The sequence below is a fragment of the Hermetia illucens genome, chromosome 1 (assembly GCF_905115235.1).
Source record: "Hermetia illucens chromosome 1, iHerIll2.2.curated.20191125, whole genome shotgun sequence".
Lineage (NCBI taxonomy): Eukaryota > Metazoa > Arthropoda > Insecta > Diptera > Stratiomyidae > Hermetia > Hermetia illucens.
The window spans coordinates 85002908-85024640 of NC_051849.1; positions in this window are offsets into that span (position 1 = coordinate 85002908).

The following is a 21733-nucleotide window of genomic DNA, read 5'->3' on the forward strand; positions in this document are numbered from 1 at the left end:
GTACCATGTAGCACCTGCGCCACTGAGACCTGTCTTCTTCATGATGCCTAGCAAATGTAGAGGCCAGCATGGAAACGCAATCTTCAGGATGGCCGGGAGTATCAGTAAAGCGGGGTACTCCCTAAATCGAAGGATGGTTGATATTCTTTCTAGGCGATAGCCCGGATTATTAATACCAAGGGATAACATGTGGCAGTTTAATTTGTATCGTGATTTAACGTCGGATACCAGTCGATTCAGCTGTGAATGAGTACCGGATCCAAATCAGGGTAACAATCCCGAGCGAGTGCAATGCTGACCACATTGCCTCCTGCAGGATACTGTAATCCTGTAGTATACCGTTTCGGTCTTGAATGAAGTGCTCTAACACACTTCAAGGCCTTAATACAATATGGATTCTTGCGCCAACGATTATTAATCATATAAGGGATAACATGACAACGAGGTTTCATTTCGATAAGAAGTTTGAAACACGTTGGAGTATCAATGCCAACTGAAATATACGGCTTAAACTTGGCTAATTACTTGGTTCGCTGAGGGATCCCTCACAGTAGTCGGAGCCGATTCCGAGATCTGTAGCCCAAGTTAAATGTATTATACTTGGAGCCAATAGGTAAGCACACTAGCAGGTTCCAGGCGGAAATGTACGCAATAGACAGATGTGCCTCCTGTTATCTCCAAAGGAACTACAGGGGGCAGAAGATTGCTATTCTGACTGGGAGCCAAGCGGCGATCAGGGCAGTTAGGTCCAGCCAGGTGAACTCTAAACGGATATAGGAATGCTTTGAGAGACTGATTATGCTCGGCTCACTCAATAAGGTCTAGATACTCTGGATTCTAGGCCATGTTGGGTTGGAAGGCATTGAGGCAGTGGATGAACTGGCCAAGAAGGGAACAAGGACGCCTTTACACGAGCCAGAACCCTTCTGTAGAATCGGAAAGGAGATGGCTATGACGTTAAAAGGTGAAGAGACAAACAGCTGAGGGAACTATACTGGGCAACCTGGAATGGAGCCGTCCCGGGTTGCTTATTGGGGGATACGAATCCAAGCGCACAAAGGACTGTTTAAATCTAACCAAGAAGAATTTTCGAATCATAGTGGGAATTCTCACTGATCAATGCCAACTAAACTATCACTTAGGGAAGCTACGGATATCTACAGACACTACCTGCCGGTACTGCGAGTGTGTCCGGCACTTGGGCAAAGTAAGGTCAGGCACCTGAGAGAAGATGCTAAATTGAAATACTTGGAAGTAGGGAATATATTAAAATCCCTCGCCGTTATAGGCTTACTATACATACTATAGTCAATATTTACACTATAACCAGTAAAGGGAGCACAATAATTCTTCAAGGATATAGTGCGTTTTCTGTTTAACAGAGTAATAATAATCGGAAACAGGCAAAAAGATCTTAAGAAGAAATCTACTCAATAATATTGGGGGATTTTAAATAAAATCTTGGCTCTCATACCGCCGTCTTTTATACTGTAGAAAACAGGTGATGAGGTAAAGAAATTTCACTCAAAAAATCACAAGAATCAAGAATAGCACTTGTCCTTATACCTCAGTCATGCTTCACATTCTAATTTTCTCCATTACAACCATCAACTGGACACCTCAACCAAACCCCACTTATACCATACCATCCATAAGGGATGATGAGAAGAAACTTTAGCGTCAGCGTGTTAAAAATTGCTTAAAAAGAAATATAGACGGATTTCTTCTGGTCTTTCCTCTTTAATTTTAAAATGTAGCCTTGTATTGATGAAGGGGGCAAATCGCTCCCGAAATATATATTTACATTTAAAACTAAAAATTGTAGTTTGGAGCAAGCTACCCCTTGTCTATCAATTCTAAAATGAAACCCATACTTACGAAATGATTCAGAAATTCAGAAAAATCTTAAGCAGAGAATTACCTGTAAACTACGAAAATTAAGCCAATTTTTAGGATTTTCCTCTTAAAGAAATGTTATATTTTAAATAATGTGGCCTTAATTAGTTGCACTTAAATGAAATATTCCATTTTTGTTTTACTCTCAACAAAACAAAATGGCGGAAATATTTGCACTGGTTTCAAGGACGTCATAATCGGAATGCCAAATCTACTAAGAAAACACTGTTTTGAGAAAAATAGGTTTAAGGTTTCGATAAGGAAAAATCGATAATTTTAAGAACTTATAGGCCTCCTCTACTCCGTCCCATACTGTAATCCTTCAACTTTCTAGTTAAAGTCGATATATACCTGTACACTAATTGTACGCATATCAATCAGCAGAGGTTTCGACAGTTAAACATTTTTTTTAATTTCGTTTTGAAATTCAACTATTCGCTCACCAAGTGAGCTGACGTTGAGCTAGCTAATGATGCTCCATAATCAACGGTTCGAAGCGTGTTTGAGAGAAGAGGAGGGAAGAGTTGTTATAGTCTGAATAGCCATGTAATACCTGGGTGTTTCAAGGTGTAAGTTCAGTTTGTCATCAAAGGCGACTAAATGGAAAAGAGATTATTTGGGTAGTAATCCAATATTATTTGCCCGTCAGAAGCGACTATCATATCGGAGGAAGACTGCGGCACCATAAGATCTCTTGAGTTTCGGTGTCGCGACTAATGTCACGAAATGAAGCGTAGCGTGCACTGTAGCGAAAACGAATTTATTGCAGCGCATTTGATGGTGGTCACAGGTCTTTCAATGGTCGGCTGAACGACTTTAACTTCTTAACTACGATAGTGAGCACGTTAACAAGTGGAACGAGCATTATATCATGATTTATAACCAGATAACATCTTATAAAGATCCTCTTCTTGTGAATAAAATGACTAGTCACCTTAACACGCGGATACGGATTGCTTCTCCAATTTGAGATAAAATCACGTCAGCCATTAATGCTCTCGATCGGAACACAAGGAATATGTTGGTAGTTGGATCCACAGGGAGCAGGCTAATTTCGATCTGGATCGCCCTGCGCCAACAACATCAACGCACTACGTATCGTTGAGCAATTCACGTTGTTCAAATCGCCGCTTCATCTGCTCTCTATCGACTGCAAGAATGCTTGCAACAGGGTGGACAGGGATTATATATGGAACGCTCTACGTATGAATGAAATTCCCGAGGAAATAATAGCTATTTGTATAATAGTAATCGCGGCTTCGCAGCAGGTACATAATTTCGTGGACTTCATCCTGCCACCAGCTAATTAGAGATTCATTTGTTAATATGCAAGATTTATTTCTTTTCACTATTTAGCACTCATTAACTTCTCCATTATCCTCCTTTCAGTTTACCAAATCCCATTCCAACATTCACTTGTTTTAAAATATAAACCTATAGATGATCATTTTAATTTTCTTTCCACAATTTTATTCACAAACCCTCGTAAAATTAATTTAAATATTTATAATACTGACAAATATTACAAAAATGATCATTAATATTTTTGTTGTTGTTTTCAACATAGACTTGATAGTACTGTATATTATTAAATACAGTCTAGCTTTCGTTTCAGGCTAATGCGCGGAATGTTGCCATTTGGTTGTTGATGATTATTTTTAGTTAGTTGCTTTTTCTTGGAATTACTTGCTCTCCCTCAAATCTTGGACTCTGGTGTAATGGTATTCAATTTAAAGACTGAGGCAAGATTGGTTAGACTCGAAATGAATACCAACAAAACTAAGATTCTCAGTCTGACGCTCACTCTCGTTGATCTGATCTCGGTGCCTCAGTGTGGCCGATGAAGCTTCTCGGGACGAATTGGAAGGATATTTCGGCTAACCAGTAGCTATGCCTCGTAGGCGTGGTTGATACGCTGTACTCCGGGTAAGGTATAACAATAAAGAGTATAACATATGCATAATAAACACTACATGTATGTGTAAATACAAAAATTAATATTGCTTGGACAATTAGTTGGATTATGGCAAATTATCCTTGACGTTATGCTGTGGAAATTAACGGCATTGAGGGCTGGGATAGAGTGGACGAGTAGTAAACTTTAGGCTGCGCTTGCATCAAGGATGCGGGAAAGTAAAAACTTCGGAGAGATGAAAACGAAAAACCGGAAAATTTTTATGAATCTGTGGACAAAGGATTTAGGAGAATAGTTTTCAAGAGCTGGGGTACCGAGGAAGCCTGGACGATGAAGTATCTAGTAGTGATGAAATCAAAGAGGAAACAATTGCTCTGCTCTATTCCAGCCAGCTTTAATCTCCCCACGAATATGAAGTTTTTTCGTGTCCCTAGTGAAATTTCAGTTCCTAACTTTAAGGGGTTACATTTTGTTTGAAAAGAGTTCTCTTAGACCTGCATCAATTCGTCGACTTTCTATTCATGTTCTCTCACTATGTTTCAAAGGGAAACCTTAGAAAATTGGTTTTATACCTAGATATAAATTCAAAGGTTTGTGTCTCTTAACCGAATATCTATCGTCCCCACCAAATTTAAACTTACATACCTTACATACCTTGAACAACTTGAACATTGAAATGGAGAATAAACCGATTAACAAGATTTTGTTTCTACACAAAACGGAACAAAGCTTCTTTCAAAATGAATCCAGGGCCTAAAAATTTCAATTATTGCCAATTATACTCTAACCGTATAGGTCTCACCTGATAGTCACTTTTACTGGCTACGCCTCCTACAAGACAGAAACTTCATTTCTATCCCCAGAACAACAAACCCGACAACAATTTGAAGTTCATTCCGTTTTTATTTAATTGGAACACACCGAAAAGCAAACAATGAAAACATTATAAAAACCATTTTGTTAAACATGAATGAATAAAAACATTATTCACAGTCCACCTTTTTTCAACCCTAATTACAGTTTCCTAGCGGAAAAGTGATGTTGCACTCAAATTTAGAGCAATTTTTTCCACAGTTTTCGCAATCTTATTACATTTACAACAATGCGTTGTAAAATATTTGCTGAAATTTCATGCTTCCCATGTATCATCCAAAGATTACCAGGATGCAAACACACATATCTATATCATGTAAAGTTACTGCTATTTCAAGCGTTCCAATTCAATCCAATTTGTTGTAATTTTTGAATGGTCCATCTAACTGGAAATTACGAACTGAATGCTTTCAACGAGGGTTTGATTGATCTTCAGTTTATACTTCTAATATAGTAGTTTTTCAAATCTATCTAATAGATACTGCATGCCCGCTATCTTGCATTCGCAGTCACCTTTTTAAGGATTTATGTAAAACAAAACCAGGTTTTTTCTAAAGAGCGTGCAAAGGCACAGTATGGATTTTAACCCACTAAACCATTTCACTACGCTTCCTTTGCCGCACGAAACTATAGACATGACATGGTGCTGCGGTTTGTAATGACAAATAGGAATTGCGATGGTCAAAAGATCATCTTGAGTGACCGGAGGCGACCAAGAGGGGAGAGCTAACCAAGAAAACCTAAATAAGATAGCGAAATGGACCGTGCGCGTCCGCCTGGAAATATTGAAGCTCCGTCGACTCGTGCTTGCACGCCTCTGTAATAGGCAGGCTCGGGAATGTGGCAAAGGGGACCTTTAAGCGCTTCGATTCCTCACGTGTAATTTTCATAAAGATTCACGTATCCTTTCCGGTGCGTGGTTCCGGACCGGATCCTGAAAATTACTCAATCATGGTAATTTGCGTACACCTATCGAAATTCACAAAACGCAAACTAAATCTGAAACTAAAATTCAAAAAAAGGCTCCACCGCACGCGGCCATTATTGTGGAGGATGTCCTTTAGTGTATATGAATTTTGCGGGGCAAAGAAGGAGTAGGATAAAAGGAAGTCCTCAAATCAGAAGTGTCTAGTGATAGTTCAATAAAAAGTATATTTTTATAATAATTAAATTGAAGTTACTCCATTCAACGAAAAAATGAAATAGAATCGTAAAGAACAAAACAAAAATATAAAATTATAATTTATAGGAATGGTTAAATTTTGATACATTAATTTATAATAATCACAAAAAAATAAAAAGGGAAAACAATAAACAAATAAATGGAAGTCAAACCAAAATTCAGTGGTTTAGAATGATATTAAGTAAGATGATAATAAAAAAAGGATAAATAAAAAACATCAAAGAAAGAAGAAACATGCACGAATTCAGGCCCTCCCCTTTTTTACAGCTCCAAAGGTGAAGTTCACTTTACCAAAATCCGACTCCCTCTACTCTTTCACACAAAGGCACAATCAGAAACAAAGAAAAGAATTGTCCCAGTTTTCTTAACAACGGCGGATGAATAATCAATGGAATCCAGCAGCGGAATCTGGTGTTGACCAGTTATCAGAAATATAATACAAATACTATTCACTGCAGATTCCAGTCCTTTTATTTGCTGCGACAGTTATCATTCTTCCTTCCTAATTGGTTTTCTCTTCTCTTTCTTCACAAAGTATCTTTTAATTAATTTTTTCTAAACAAAGTTTTTCACTGTTCTCCTCTAAAATTTATTACGACCTACGCACCTTCATAGGAATATATGTCATAACGCAACAATTATTACTACACGCTGACATCAAAATCTATCCATCATTGCCTCAATAATTCAACCAAGAGATCTTAATTAACGAATAACATTCACCATTAATAAATTCATAACCGATAGCAAGGGCAGCGCCCTAATCCGTAGCGATTTAATTTATAAAACTGAAAGTCTTCTGAGATGTGTCTATTGCAGTCAAATTAATCAATAAAACACTTTAACACGATAAAGCTCTTAAACTAATTCAGGCATTCGGAGCAGGAGTCGAGTTCAAAGTGTATCGGCTATCAGCGAACGCCTGATGCGGACGACTTCATTGACTTCTGCAGTCAATTTCGATTTACGGGAATGTTGGTGGCCCTCTAAAGTTCCTAAGGATTCCAAGACCGCACTCTCACGAAGAAAAGAGAGCTTCCCCTATGCGTAAATGAATATGTACATTTACGAATTAAAAGGAAATAGATTTGTTCCATAGTCAAATCGAAGGACACCAAAAACTTTTTCTTAGTTAACTCCCAGTTTCCATTTCCGGAGCCTTTTCTCTCCAAATTGTCTTTTCGAAAAGGAGCTCTTCCTTATAGCCAAATTGAACTCTCCTCACTTCCTCCGCTATTTACTTAGAGAAAATCAAACTATAGGTTGGCGTTCGTTTTATTATAATCCTCAGTAATTATTATCAATTTTCATAACGCCTTCAAATCTATCCGTTTAAAAATAAGTTTTGCTATCAAACTTCCCGTCTCAAGTTTCAATCTACAAATCATCAATTCCCGGTCCAGCTTTTCTGCCGTCAATCGATCAGCCGGTCTGGGTCCCGCCTATTTCGTGCAAAGTGCATTTTCATCCGTCTCAACCAGATCAACCGTTAAGCCTGCATTTCGAAATATAGGAACCAATCTCTTTCGACTGGTCATATTATTTAAATGTCGTTATTATGTACAGATTGGGCATTTGTAGTTAAATATATGTGTAAATGAGTTTTAAAAATTTTTGGGAAAGGTAACAGGTGGTAGGTTTTACATGTTTAAAGACCTACCGGCATGGTGAGAGTTTTCCTCTAGCTGCCGCTCTTATGTACGAACTCTAATATGTAAAATAACCATCTCCATTTGTAAGGATCTTCTTAAGAGAAGCTCAAACTTTTCCCTTTCACTAACAACTCTCAGGTATATGGAGAAGGGATTTAGTTTACTCTCACGGATTGCCTTCCCCAACTCTTCCTAGCAAGCTTTCTATATCGCCTAACTCTTGTAATTTTCAACTAAACATTCGCGCGTTAGTAACTGCTAGAAATTTGTGCAGATTTTCCATGCGCTGAAGACCCTGTGATGGCAATGGGATATTGTACGCCTAGGTCTACAATTCCTTCTTGTAAAATTCGATCATATTCCTCGCTTGGCAGATCATAAGGACACTCCGTCATATTTCGATGTTACAAACCCATTGCAGACTTAACTGTTACTTTTCCGAATGATTATATTCCTGCCATCGAAATAACACTCTTTTGACTTTTGTCGGTGCCCTATACCGCATTGTCCTTTTCATATGACTCGCTAATAATCGCTGCTTGAACTGGCTGTCACAAAAAGATCGTGTGCGGTCTCACAGTGGTTGAGGTTTTGTGAATAAATCTCATTTGCCCCTCTTCGTATGGCGTGGCCGTTGTTGCAATATGCATTCTAAGTCTGTCCAACAATCTGATGTCAGATGCTATTTTCTGCCTAACTATTTGCATCGAACACATCTATCGCGGTTGTTTGTGCAAGATCTGGCTATATGACCGTATTCACCTAAAATAGAAAACAGGAGATATTTTCTCCCGAATCCTACAGACGACCCACCCAACCATGACTTTCGTTTGCCAATGCAGTCAAAGTTAATTTACGTTCTCATAATATTATAATTCTTCCGATTATCCACGCCCTTTACACCAGCCAGGACATCAACATAGGATTGGACGTATATTGGCAGATTTTACAGTTCACATAATAGGGATTCGATCAGCATACTCCATAGAAGCGGTAACAGCATACCTCCTACTTTTCGTTTCTGCTGTTGGTGTTCCAGCACACAGCAATCTCCGCGTTAGCCCAGCATAAATCCCCTTAATTAAAGTTTCATCACCACCATGCTCTCTGGCGGCATCACGAACACCCCCGGCGTGTACTCGCCTTTCGGATGTGCGTCATCTGTCTTTAAAGCCAAAGATTGAAGAGCGGACTCACACACTTTCCACGCTGGAAAGTGTGTGGGTATCTTTAAAACCGGAGAGTGACTTTCCACGCTGGTAAGTGTGTGGGTTTTAATTTAGTGGGTGGGACTTTAGGGTCTTCTCGCAAATGTGATGTTCAACCAGGCTCTCCAGACATTCCAGCCAAAATGATGTTAAGCTGATTGCCAAGAGGTAAGCACGTAACCCAGAACAAGAAATCCTCGAAAAATATTAATATGTCGCTCTAAGTCTTTTATTGGGCTATAGATTCCATCTATGACAGGTGCTTTGAACTGTCCAAGGGACATTATAGCCGCTCTCGCTTCTTCATTGGTAGCCACCGCTCCCGCTGTGTTACGATTTCCCTTGCAACAGTTTCGTGTTAAAAGTTTGAAATTCTCCCCTCTCCCAGTCTATTGCCTGTTCCCCCGAATGGTGTACTTTCAAAACGGTCTGTTCAGACTTAACCCTGGAATTCGCGAAAGTTCCATCCACTTAAGTTGAGGACTCTACACCGCCTAGAAATCTCCATTTCTCCTTCCAGTTCCTCACAGTAAATTTAAACAGTCTTAGCTGCAGCACGATTCTGGTTGATTTTTAAAGTTTCTGCAATTTTAACTTCCACCGCGGAACCATTTCACCGCTTTTGACTCGGATGGTAGTTATTCTTTGTTAATGTTGTTGATGATTGGTCTTCTATCCCCGAAGAAGTCGTTAGCCATTAAATTTTGCCCGAATTTTTTCGCCAGATCCCACCTTTGTATTATGGTGTATTTGCTTCCAGTAATCAGACTAAATTCTAAGTAACGATAATCTGAGATTGACACTTCGCCTAGCACTAACAGCTTTCAAATACACATTATTTAGTCAATAACTTGTTGCCTCCACGAAAGTAAGAATGCGTTCGCAGTCATCAGACACACTTCCAAATCACTTAATTCCGCCGCAGTAATTCTTAGGATAAATAAACAAAGGCAACTTTGACGTTTCACCTCTTACCAATAAGCTGGCATTATGAGATGACCGCAACTAGTTTCTGGGAACAGAAAACAGTCAGCTTGATTTCCTCTAACGATTTTGACATCAGAACGCAAGTTTTCAGTCTTGAGGATCTCCCATTGAAGAAGATCATAGCCATATTTACTGAACCAATACCACAGATTTTTATTAAAACGAATCTATACCTCTTGAATCAGAGATATTTGTCTTGTAACTTTGTTAGCCTTGTTGCCCGCTTTGCCATGCTGCAAGCTAATTTGACTAATCTTCATATTTTCAGACATAAATGTAGTCTAATGTGAAATCCGCTAACTAAAGATTCTACTCCATTAATTATGTTTCACAGGGGTCACTAGCCTGTCCCCACCTACCGGCGAAGGTTGCGCTTCCTAGTGTCCCTTTTCTATGGATATTACCACACTTGGTGATGCAAAAACGCCCATGTCCTCATTCCTAAGAAGCTTTCGTTCGCCTTACCAGCCTCCTTTTCTTCCGGTTTTCCTGGTAGAGACAGAACCAAAGGTTCTGATATGCAAGATTTAGTTCCCTCCCCTTTGCGACTGAAGTTTTTTCTGGCGATCCTTCCTCTCCCATTTTCTGCAAGAAATAGATGGAAATGACACTAACAGACTGGCCGTAGTCAAGTTTCCAATTGCTCTCATTATAGGGCTGCCGTACTTTCCTTTCTGGTGGACACTGACTACAGGCTTTCCACTAACCTTATGGGGGTCATCCCGAGCGAAGGCCGTGTTTTTGTCTTTTTTTGAAAAATTATTTTGGAGGACTGGATAAAGATAGGAACGTGATTTTTTCACCATATGTTTATCTCTAGTATATGTGATATCTCAACTAGTTTTCGGAATACGGGCCAATTTATGCACCCATCTCCAAAAAAAGGTGTTTTTCTGCTGCCACGCTGGAGGGCGCTGTGTTCATCTGCGGGAAAAAAACTAAACGGCATTTTAATGTGGACAATATTCCATGGTCCGTAAACTAGGATAATTAGAAAATATTAAAAGGTAAATTTTTAAACTTAATTTTTTGGATTTTGGTGTTTTTTACGTCTGTTTTATGAATAAAAAAAACGACCCGTCCGAATCCAATTATGCTAGTTTGCGGACCGTAGAAATATGTATTAAAGAAGTCGTGAAAATTTCAAAGAATTTGGTTGGATAGATTTTGAGCTATGGTGGCAGCCGATTTCCAAGATGAAGTTTCGAGAAAAACGCATTTGAAAATTTAAATGAGATTATCAACAGTAAAATTTTAACTCACCATTAATCTGCTATACCTGGTCCATAGAAAGCACCTTCCGATTCTTCAAAAAGTCTTGTGAGGCCGATTGTTGCTCTCTGGTTTCAATTCTGGCTTTCTTAGCGAGGTCAGTCGATCGTCGTTCGGACCGCCAAATTCGCGCTTCATTACGGCGGTCGACATAAACCTGACACATCCCATTGTCACTAGGATTTGGAGAATGCCATTGAATCCTTCATTGAAAATAATTACAGCCAGAAAAGTGACTATTTCTACGACGTTGGCTCCAGAATGAAGGTGTTCAGGAGCGAGAGTCCAGATCAATGCATTTAACGACTCATTGTTAGTCTGGGTCTCTGCTCCTAAACATCTGTTCAAGAAATTATCGCGTGACAAATCTTCGTAGATTGGTTTGATGACTGTTTGAACTTCTTCAGTCAAAGGTGCCTTCTCGTGGTCTAAACTATCCAGTTCTCCTTTAGCTTCCACTTTGCGCCATTTGCAACAACTGTCCTCGCCTGCTGGAAAATTTTGATGCTGAGGATTTTCGTCTGTAGAACATTTATGGAAGAAAGTTGCCCAAATTTCTTGCTTCATTCCTTCTATCGAATTTGTGTGTCGACGAATAGCTAACCCAAAAAAAATTGTAGTGAGGTCGTTAATAACCTTATCAGTAAGTTTTCCAGCCCCTTTTCCACCAATGCCTTTGTGATTCTTCTTTGCCTTTCTTTGCCGCGTTTCCATTCTTTTCTCGACATGTCCTAAGCATTCCTTTTTTACTACCACGTATATTTTATTATTTGCAGAAATTTGCAGAAATACCGGGCAAAACTCTAGCAAAATCCAATATAAAATATACAAAACTTGTCGCAATTGGAACATCCATGTTTTTCTTCTCTGATAAGTATCGATTCCCATGAAATACTTGTTTTTTAGTACGAGCATGACGTTAAACGTTAAAGCGATCTCCCTTCGTACGATTCATTTACAAAAATCACTGAACACACAAACAGCACAATACTTACAACAAAATACAGGGTGAGGCAGCATAACTTCCTTTTTTAAAGTGCGCGCCACTCAGTTAGTTGATGTTATAGCGGAGCGCTAGTGGTCTCGTTCAAGAGGGGATACTGTAAAGTTTTGTCCCGACACGGTTCAGTCGCCATCATGCGTTGGAATAGTGAGGAGCGTGCCTTTGCCGTTGAGGTTTACTTTTCAAGCGGATGTTCGGTTATTGCAACACAACGTGCATTTCGGAATCGCTTTAATTTAGCCCCGTTGGCTCCCGTCCCAGACCGCAAATCAATTGTTACATGGGTCATTACATTCAGACAAACTGCAAGTGCGACAAAAGGAAGAAGTGGAGTCCCTCGGCCCGTTAGATCACCTGAGAACATTGAAGCAGTGAGTGCGTCAATGTTGCGATCGCCACGGCGTTCTGCGCGCAAACACGCATCTGCCCTTCGACTATCCGATCGTTCTGTGAGAAGAATTCTTCGTGATGATCTTCATTTTCATCCCTATAAGATGACGATACTGCAGGAACTTTCAGAATGTGACTTCAATTCTCGGATGAACGCGTGTGAACTTCTTCTTGATGTCGTTCCCGAGGGTGCTATTATTTTTTTTAGCGATGAAGCCCATTTTCATTTGTGTGGGTCGGTTAACAAACAAAACATGCGCTACTGGGCTAACACCAACCCTCGAGAATTGCATCAAAAGCCTTTGCATTCACCCAAAGTCACAGTGTGGTGTGCAATTTCCTCAGCTGGAATTATTGGTCCCTGATTTTTTGAGGAAAATGAGGTTACAGTGACAGTGAATTCGGACCGGCATGTAAACATGCTACAGAATTTTTTTTCCCACGGCTAGAAAATTTGGATTTGGGGGACACTTGGTTCCAACAAGACGGTGCAACAGCACACACTTCAAGAGCAGCGATGGCTGTTTTGAGGGAACACTTTCCAGAGCGCCTTATCTCAATTAGAGGCGATTTGGAATGGCCGGCACGCTCTCCCGATCTGTCCCCTTGTGATTGGGGGTTTTTTGAAATCCCGTGTTTATGTGAACCGTCCAAGAAGCCTACAAGATATGAAGACCAACATCCAAGAAGAAATTGCCAACATAACACCTGCTATGCTAACAAGAGTCATGACAAACGCCAGAAATCGGTTTACGCAATGTATGGAGAATGGGGGACGTCACCTAACAGATTTGATCTTCAAAACAATATAAATAAAAACTTTAGACATGTACCTACATTATAAAAAATAAATAAATACTTTCCGATGCATACAATAGTTTTCATTGAGTTTTGAAAAAAGGAAGTTATGCTGCCGCACCCTGTATAACTGAGTATAGCTTGAAAGCCTTTCAGTGCTCACTCTAGACTAAATTATCCTTTTTATTCCAAACAGCAAATAAGTTTAGACAATTGATTGGTTTTCCATCTTTTCATATTTATACCTGTGTTCGAATTTATAAGGCTCAGGCAAAAACTAACGACTCGGAATATCGGAAAATCCCTTTGCCCACATATTCTCCAATATATATATAGATACAATTCATGCAAAAAAAAAATCGATTCCTCCAACCCGACACACGGGATGACCCCCTTATGGCAGGCTCTATACTCGAACAATGTCCGCCAATGACGAGGCGATGAAAGTTAGATCAGCGTTCAAACTACTCACCGTTATTGTTACGATCACAAGCCAATGGCAGACATTTGATATTTCAGGTTCCAATCGCATAAGTTTTCTTCACACTACAGGATTTATCATATATTATGTTATGCAAAATCAGTTCACAAAAATATGGAGATCTAAATTTTTCGTCAAAATAAACTTTCACCTTGCTAAAGGACCGGCCACACTGTCACACTGATTGGTGTTTGATGAATAAGCTCGTGAATCCTTTGGGAAAGAAACACATTTTTACTAAAAGTAGAAAACAAGGAGAATCGGAGGCAGATATGTAGAAACACAAAATGTAATATGGAATGATGTTCTAATACGAATAACTTCTCGTCTGATTAAGCATTGCCTTCTATTGAAGGACAACCAATCAATTTCAACCCTTACAATTGGTGCTCCGAAGCTTCTATATCCCATGATGCATTCGTCTGCCGGAAGCATAGATTACGCTATTAGTTAAAGAGCGGGAAATACCGATATTTTCGTAACACTTGTAAGAAACAAGTTTGCTTTAAACATTAAAGCGGCTGAAAATGAGAAATTCATCACTTGTCAGCAGAGTTGGTAGTACTATCTCAAATGGGACGACATGCTTTAACTTAATTTGAATAAAGAATCTTCATATTCATAGAATACGCTCAGATTTCACATACAGGGATGGTCATTTCCACCACCGCAAACGCTTCAGATTTCCCACAACCCCCTGGAGTCTACAATCTGATTATCCCATTTCACATTCGTAGATAATAGAATATCTCTCCACTTGTCTGTCGACTCACTAACTTCCCACTATGGAATCCATTAGCCCATTTGCCTTCATCACATCTGCCTAGAGAAAATGGAATAAATAAAGGGTATTGTGCATTTTCCAGCTTTGGTTTTTATTTCGGTTTCAGAAAACTTTCTTTTTTGTTATAGCGATTCATAAATCACTCAGTACTTTGCATATGTTTAAAGTCCTTCGCCTTATAAATCAACGAGTCTTCGACGAATTGCATATAATGCTGCGCAGGGATGGAAGCGTAGAGCATACTGTCCTGGGTCCTGCCATGATAAATAAGGCCCAATCTAAGAGAGAGAACAAAAGGTGGGAAGACAAGGCAGGAAGGGGGCAACCGGTATTCAGCTGGCCTGACTTTCAGACTTGATTTAGTTGATCCGTGTTCGAGTCCATAAATAACCAGGTCGTTAGTACCGACGCTCCGAAATCACTGTTTGGATGTCTAAGGATAAGATATACTTGCACGAACGTATATGCGAAAACGACTCTTTGAAATTTGGTGTGTACATGATTGTTGTGAGGAAGAGCAGGAGTAACCATACAGGAAGCAGCCAAGGGGCGCAACAGGATGGAAGGCGGCAGGATGTCCATATATGGGTTTTGAATTCGGGACACATGGATTAGTGATTTACGAAAAGTCGTAAATGGACAACAAGAATGACTTGGAATGACATGTAACCGAGAGAAGGTGAATTTATATGGATCCTGAAATTGTTTTATTACTCCAACGTCATGCATGTACGTACATATGTGCCGATGTCCTGGAACGTATCAAACATTAGATAGATTTTGTCCTTGTGGATATAAAACGAAATGTTACAGAGCATATTACGAGGAGGCATATAACCTACATGCCATATTTCATTCAGCCAATTTTATGGTTGTGTTTGTGAAATTTTGAACTGAAATTTGATTCTGAGTTTCCTGTAGAACAAGAACGACCCTTGCCATTATAATTTAATTGGATTTGTGAAATGAGAAGACATAAAGTTGTCAGGCCATCTGATGTTAAACTACATTGGATTCGTATAACTGGCAGTTGAATTGAGCCTTTCAGCAATAAACTTGAACAGTTTGAATTCTTTTATAAGGAAGTAGTTTGGAAATGCCATGCGGAAATAATATTGTGAAGTAATAGCTTTCCAAAGGGCGGCAATTAAGTCGAATTCGGACTTGCCTCAGGGACACTGTACATATATTTATATTTTCACACCGAAAGAGAGTTTCCTACATAGAAAGCAGCTAGTCCTAAGCTACATCATTTAGTGAGCTTAATCGTCAACCGCATGCAGAACTAATATTTCATTATTTTGCCTGTGAATAATTTAACTTGTACCATTATGCAAGCGGATACACGGATGTAACGCCGATGGATATCTGTATCTAAAGTTGAATAAAGTTCAGGTTAGGAGCTACTAATTTAGTGGATATTACCAATTAGTACAATTGCCGTGGATTGTTAGATAAATATACTAATAGCTTATAAATGAGCACTATGTATAAAATCGAGCAGCATTGAATGGTTTGTTCACAGGATTTTTAATAAAGGATGGTTTCCTGACGTAAACATCAGTTAGTAACTTTTCATTTAATGAGCAAATATACACCGACTTTACAGTGGATCAGTGATGACCTAGTAATTAATATACCGACATTTTGCAACATAAATAGGCTAATTGTAATTTCACTTTTACTAGTCATCATCAAAGAGGAGATTAAAAGCTAATATATGTCCGTAAGAAGAGGGGAGGAGGAGGTGCTGCCTTCGGTTTTGGTTCACGGGACAGACTTCGGTCCTGTGAAGAAGTATGCAAGGCTTGGCAGGGAAGCAGGAAATACTCCACCATTAGCCATGGAGGCAACTACGCAATTCATCAATAGATGGCACCAAGGTAACAAGACATAATCTGGCCCATACATAAAAATAGAAGATATCACACAGCGCAAAACTTATAGAGATATGACGTTGCTGAATACCATTAAATTGTACTACCGTCGATCCTGCTAAACCAGATAGCCCCATATGACCAGAACATCATCGGTCCATACCAAAGCAGCTTCATTCAGGCAAGTCAGCAACACATCCGATTTTCCCTCTGCGTCAAGCGATAGGAAAACTGTTGGAATATGGCCATTAGTTGAACCATTTTTTCATTGACTTCAAGACTGCAAGGACTGCGAATCCGGGGAGAATTCGGTATCCCGACTATCCATTTAATGCATTTAATTTGATTGACTAAACTAACCCTAGCCAGGCGAAGCCAGGTAACACCAGATACTTTTCACCATTAAGAATGATCCAACAAGAAGGGATACTTTATCAAGCATCCTTTTTAACCTGGCGCTAAGAAAAGTGATCAGAGATGCTAATGTAGATCCGAGAGGCACTGTTCTCTTCAAATCCACTAACTTAAAACAACAACATGGACCCCACAGGAACATGGACCCCGTTTTGGGATGGATAAAACAAATATAAGGCATAAACCATCTATTACTGGTATCAGATTTAGTAAAGAAACATCACAATTTTGCATCAGGGTCCACCAATTTAACATCACTAGCACCTATCACTCACACTAGAGCGATTTGCAGTCTTCAGGGCAGAACTGAAAAGCGGTACGACGCGGTCAACATGTTCCGCATTCCGCAAATAAAATTTTTACTAAATCGAAGTGTCTTCAGTTTAATTAAAATTTGTTTTTTTTTTTATTCAAGTCAATCCCTAAATGGGTAACTTGCCTGACCCAGACTGCAAAGGGAAACGAATTCCCCGAAATTACAGCGAAAACAGGATCTGCCCAGGCTGCCAGTGAATAATTATCGACGTAACTTCCGCGTCGAAATAACTGGTGTCGCTGGTGGACGGATAGCGAGTCCTTAAAGACTTCTCGTCAAGCGACTATCAATACATTGCCTTCAAAATGGTTGACACAAACTATCGGTGGACCCCACCCCGACGTTCTTTCTATGCGTGGAACGCCGCGATGATGAACACCGAGATGTTTGCCGAAACTCTTGAAGCAGGGCGGGCGGCACTGGAGGGCACTCCTGGAGGTGGCGGTATTAAAGCTGACACTGTCGTAAATTTAATTATGAACCTGACAGCGATGGCCTGCGGAGCTTCCATGTCCAGGAGGGCCTCGAGACGTGACAAGCCTTCTATGTATTGGTTGATGACGGAAATTGCAGAGCTTCTGAAGGAGTCTCACAGACTCAGCCGCTTGATGCAGCGTTTAAAGGACATGAACCATAATGGCAGGGTACAGATCAGCCAGAACGAGACTCCACAACGCAATAAACAAGAACGAAGCTTGCAAGACCTGGCCGACGAGGTGAATGGAGATCAGTGGGAACTCGGTTACAAACTGAAAACCCAAAAAATTGAAGCCCAGCGGAAACCCTGTTCACTTGAAGCCGAGCTGGATGCTGCGGTCATATTTTACGGACATTATTCCCTGCGTAGCGCGTAGGAGATGATGACGGCAGCGGGGTAAACGTCGGGGACTGCCCCTTTTTTTCTCTACAAGAGAATTCTAAGAGGCAGTCCTCTCTATGAAAAACAAGAAGGCGCCAGGACCCGTTGGTATCTCGGCAGAGGTATACAAACTGATCTTCAATATCGACCAGTTCTACTGCTCGGCTCATTCAACTTTTGTCCGAAAGACGGCATTTTCCTTTCTCTTTGGAAGGTGTCGAGGCTTGCGTTGAACCACTTTATATGCTTGACATTACCGGAAAAGCGGTCGAAAAACCTATTAGAAGTTGACTCGCTGAAACGATACGTGCTGCCCATGGCAGTTTGGCTTTAGAGCAGGGAAATCCAGAGTCGATGCCGTCATGCAAGTCGTAGATGCCCTTCATTAAGCGGAGGTACACAGCCGCTAAGTCGGGTGGTGCTCCTCGTAACGTTTGACGTCAGAAATGCCATTAATTTCGTAAGGTAGAAAGACATTCTAGGCACACTTTACAACACAATCCTCGTGGACTATCAACATCACTGTCTTGTACAGAAGTAGTAGTTACCTTGAACCCTCATTTGTTTCTAACCACTATTTTCAAAACATTCTCATGGTCATTAACTGCCACAAAATCATTTATTTCTCCGCGAGTTTCAGCGAATCTCCCCCGTATTTTCTCCTATCAATGAGAGATAGGGATAGAGTTTACTGAGTTGTAACCGTGCGCTGAATTGAACGCATTTATATATAAAGGTCACTAGGTAACATCAATTGTGAAGATATCTTCTTTCGAAAAATAGTTACGATCAACCTAGCTTGAACAGTTCAATTGAACTAAATTAATTTGAACTCTAATTCAGTTCATCTACAGGTTCGTCGAGAGAAAATCCGGACCTGGCGCCTATTATCACCTTTTTGATTGCAACCTCTATTCGGGGTTCTAGAGAAAACTACTGAAGGGAAACTTCACCTCCCCCCCACAGCAGAGTTGAGCCTGTTGGCAGTCATCTTCTCCAACGCGGTGTACAGGCGTTGCTACTACATCAACAGAAATAGCTTGCCGAGAGACAATCCACTTCCGCAAAAAGAAAACTGATATATTACACTTCACAGCTTCCAATTTCCCTAAAGGAGTAATTGGATAATAAGAAAAAGGTGCTTCAGGTTAATTTTGGTGCTTTGGTAGCAACAAAATAATGTCAATATCCACCACAACGACTTACTTATCGATGCGATACAGATGGTACGTCAACACATTTATTTTTTTGGTTTAATACGACCGCAACTGAGTCTTTTGCTGTTGTTGTGGCGATCAATTAATGATTTTTAAATGACGTCGGTGGGATTCCAAAAATTGTTGCCAAATCGTCGTGAAATAGTTGAAAACGGAATGAGATGTATTTATTGGGCAACGGCTAAGATTAGTAAGCCATTTAATTGTGAAACTATTAGTGGCCTTATTGAAAAAAGTAAAGAACTTGAGATCATATTCCAGTATACCAGAACGCAATGGGGCTTGATCTGTTGCAATTTTGTTAATAATAGTAAGGTTCTGGACAAAGCTTCCAGTATCGAGCGCCATATCACTACCTGGTATTATGGCTCTAGGATGAATTTGGGTGGTAAAAAGAAGTTAGCTGCATTCAAGTAAAACCACTAAAAAGGCTGGAAGAGAACTAAAGATACTCTGAAATTCGAATAGTAAACATGTGTGCTACCTACAAGTGGTTCTTGGTCACGCTTACCCCTGTTCGCAACTCTAAACCCACACATTTTCGTAATCGGCCAGGTATTGTAACGTCTTTTTTGTTGGCAAGTTGTTCAAAACACCTGCCCCGTCAACAATTCACAGTAACTCAAAGACAGCAGTAACGACTCCCAAGCGAAAGCCACATGATAATATAATAAGGCACCTTTGGTAATGGTGATTCAGAAGGTAGCTCCTAAATCTAAATACAATATTTTTAGTCACAAGGGGTGCTTTCTCTGAACTGAGTTCAATTGCTTATAGAAAGTATACTACCCTGCAAAGAACTGTGTATCTGGGTATTAGCGGTGCCATATGCAACACATCCGGCGCAGCTCTAAATGCATTATTCAATTTGCAGACGTGGGAGCACGGAGCATTGGAAGAGTTATTGAGAGAATTCAATCCAATTTTTGCAATGCTTTCTGATTCTCAAATCCCCATACATCTATTTAATAAAAATAATAATCGTTGACGCAACAATCCAATTGGATCAAGGCCTTGAAGTGTGTTAGAGCACTTCATTCAAGACCGTAACGGTGCACACTGTAGGAGGCAATGTGGTCAGCATTGCGCTCGCCTGAGATTATTACCCTGATTTGACTCAGATACTCATTCACTGCTGAGAAAACTGGTACCCGACGTCAAATCACGATGCAAATCCCACTGCCATCAGTGAGATTTGAACCGCCACCTTCCGTACGACAGCCTTGCGCTCTAACTACTAATGCCTGCCAGGTTGAAGGGCAGATGCATCGCAATCTGTTGCGATAGTCAAGATGCACAGACGGCGATGATTAGTCCTGCGATCATTTTGAAAATCGTTCAGGAATGTAAAAATCAATTGAACGCTGTTTCTGGATTCAATACGGTGCAACTACTCTGGGCACCCGGTCATTGTAGTGTACAGGAAATGAAATTTCAAAAGAGGTTCAATTTTCTCATCCCTGGACCGGAACCAGTAATCGGAGTATCAGCAGCGTTGACTAATGCTACTGGAAAAGTAAGAACAAGCTTCCCATAATGACTAATGCTGCTAAGCAAACCATACTCTTCCTGTCAGAACCAAATAAATATAGGGGAAAATGTATCGTGTCGAAAAGCAGGCAATCTTGCAGAAGTATTGTGGTCATTCTAATTGACTAGCTGGGCATATGTTCAGAATAGAAATTATCCAAGATGATACGTGCCCATCGTGTAATTAGGGAGCGCCAATGGACTGCCAGATATCAGCAGCATCACATCCACTAGCAGAAATCCGCTTTCAGAGCACAGTCATTCGTCCAAAATCCATGACCCGATGATCGTAGACGCAGATATCATAAGCTTAAGGAAAAGCATTCTGATTCATTTAACTTTTCCTGCAAGATTGTATAATCGTAGATAAACTTAAGGAGGTCCCCACGGAATTTTCCGAAAACTTAGTGATATAGTATTATCGTAAACCACTGTGACATTGTCCAGTTTTCGAGTCAAATTTTTTGTATGTGTTGCAAAATTAATGGAATAATGAAAATAGTTTGGGAGAGGGCGAAAGGAATTGAAATTGATAGTGTATTTCATTTTTGACTTACTTAATGTTTTTTTTTGTCAAAGAAAGCAACCTGGCTGGGTATAGTTAACTTCCTAAAAGGGGTGATATAGCCCATTTATGCTCTTCATATGAAGTTGTGTCCTTCTTCAGTATCTGAGGTGGTCAAAGGGTAGTATAGGTCCATGGGCAAAACGTGGATTGGTACCCACGATGGAGCATAAAACCTGCGAAATGCCTGCTGAACCAACACCAACAGCTCTACTACCAAACCCTATCTCCACCTCCACGTGGTGAGCGCTGGGAGCGCTTTCTTAACGAAAAGCTATAGACGGAGAAGGATGAAGGCTCCCGCGCCTAAAAAAGGGACAAATTGGGTGGGTTAGGGGTTGGGCTGGGCTGTTAAGGGTTGTTACGAAGCCACAACAGGAGCGTCGCACTGGACGGATTACACAACGACGAACCCGGCAAAGACAACGGAATAACGATTTGCGCATTTTCTCATGGAAGGTGCGCTCCCTGTACAGAGATAAAGCTGATGAGCAGCTAGCCGATACCCTGTCC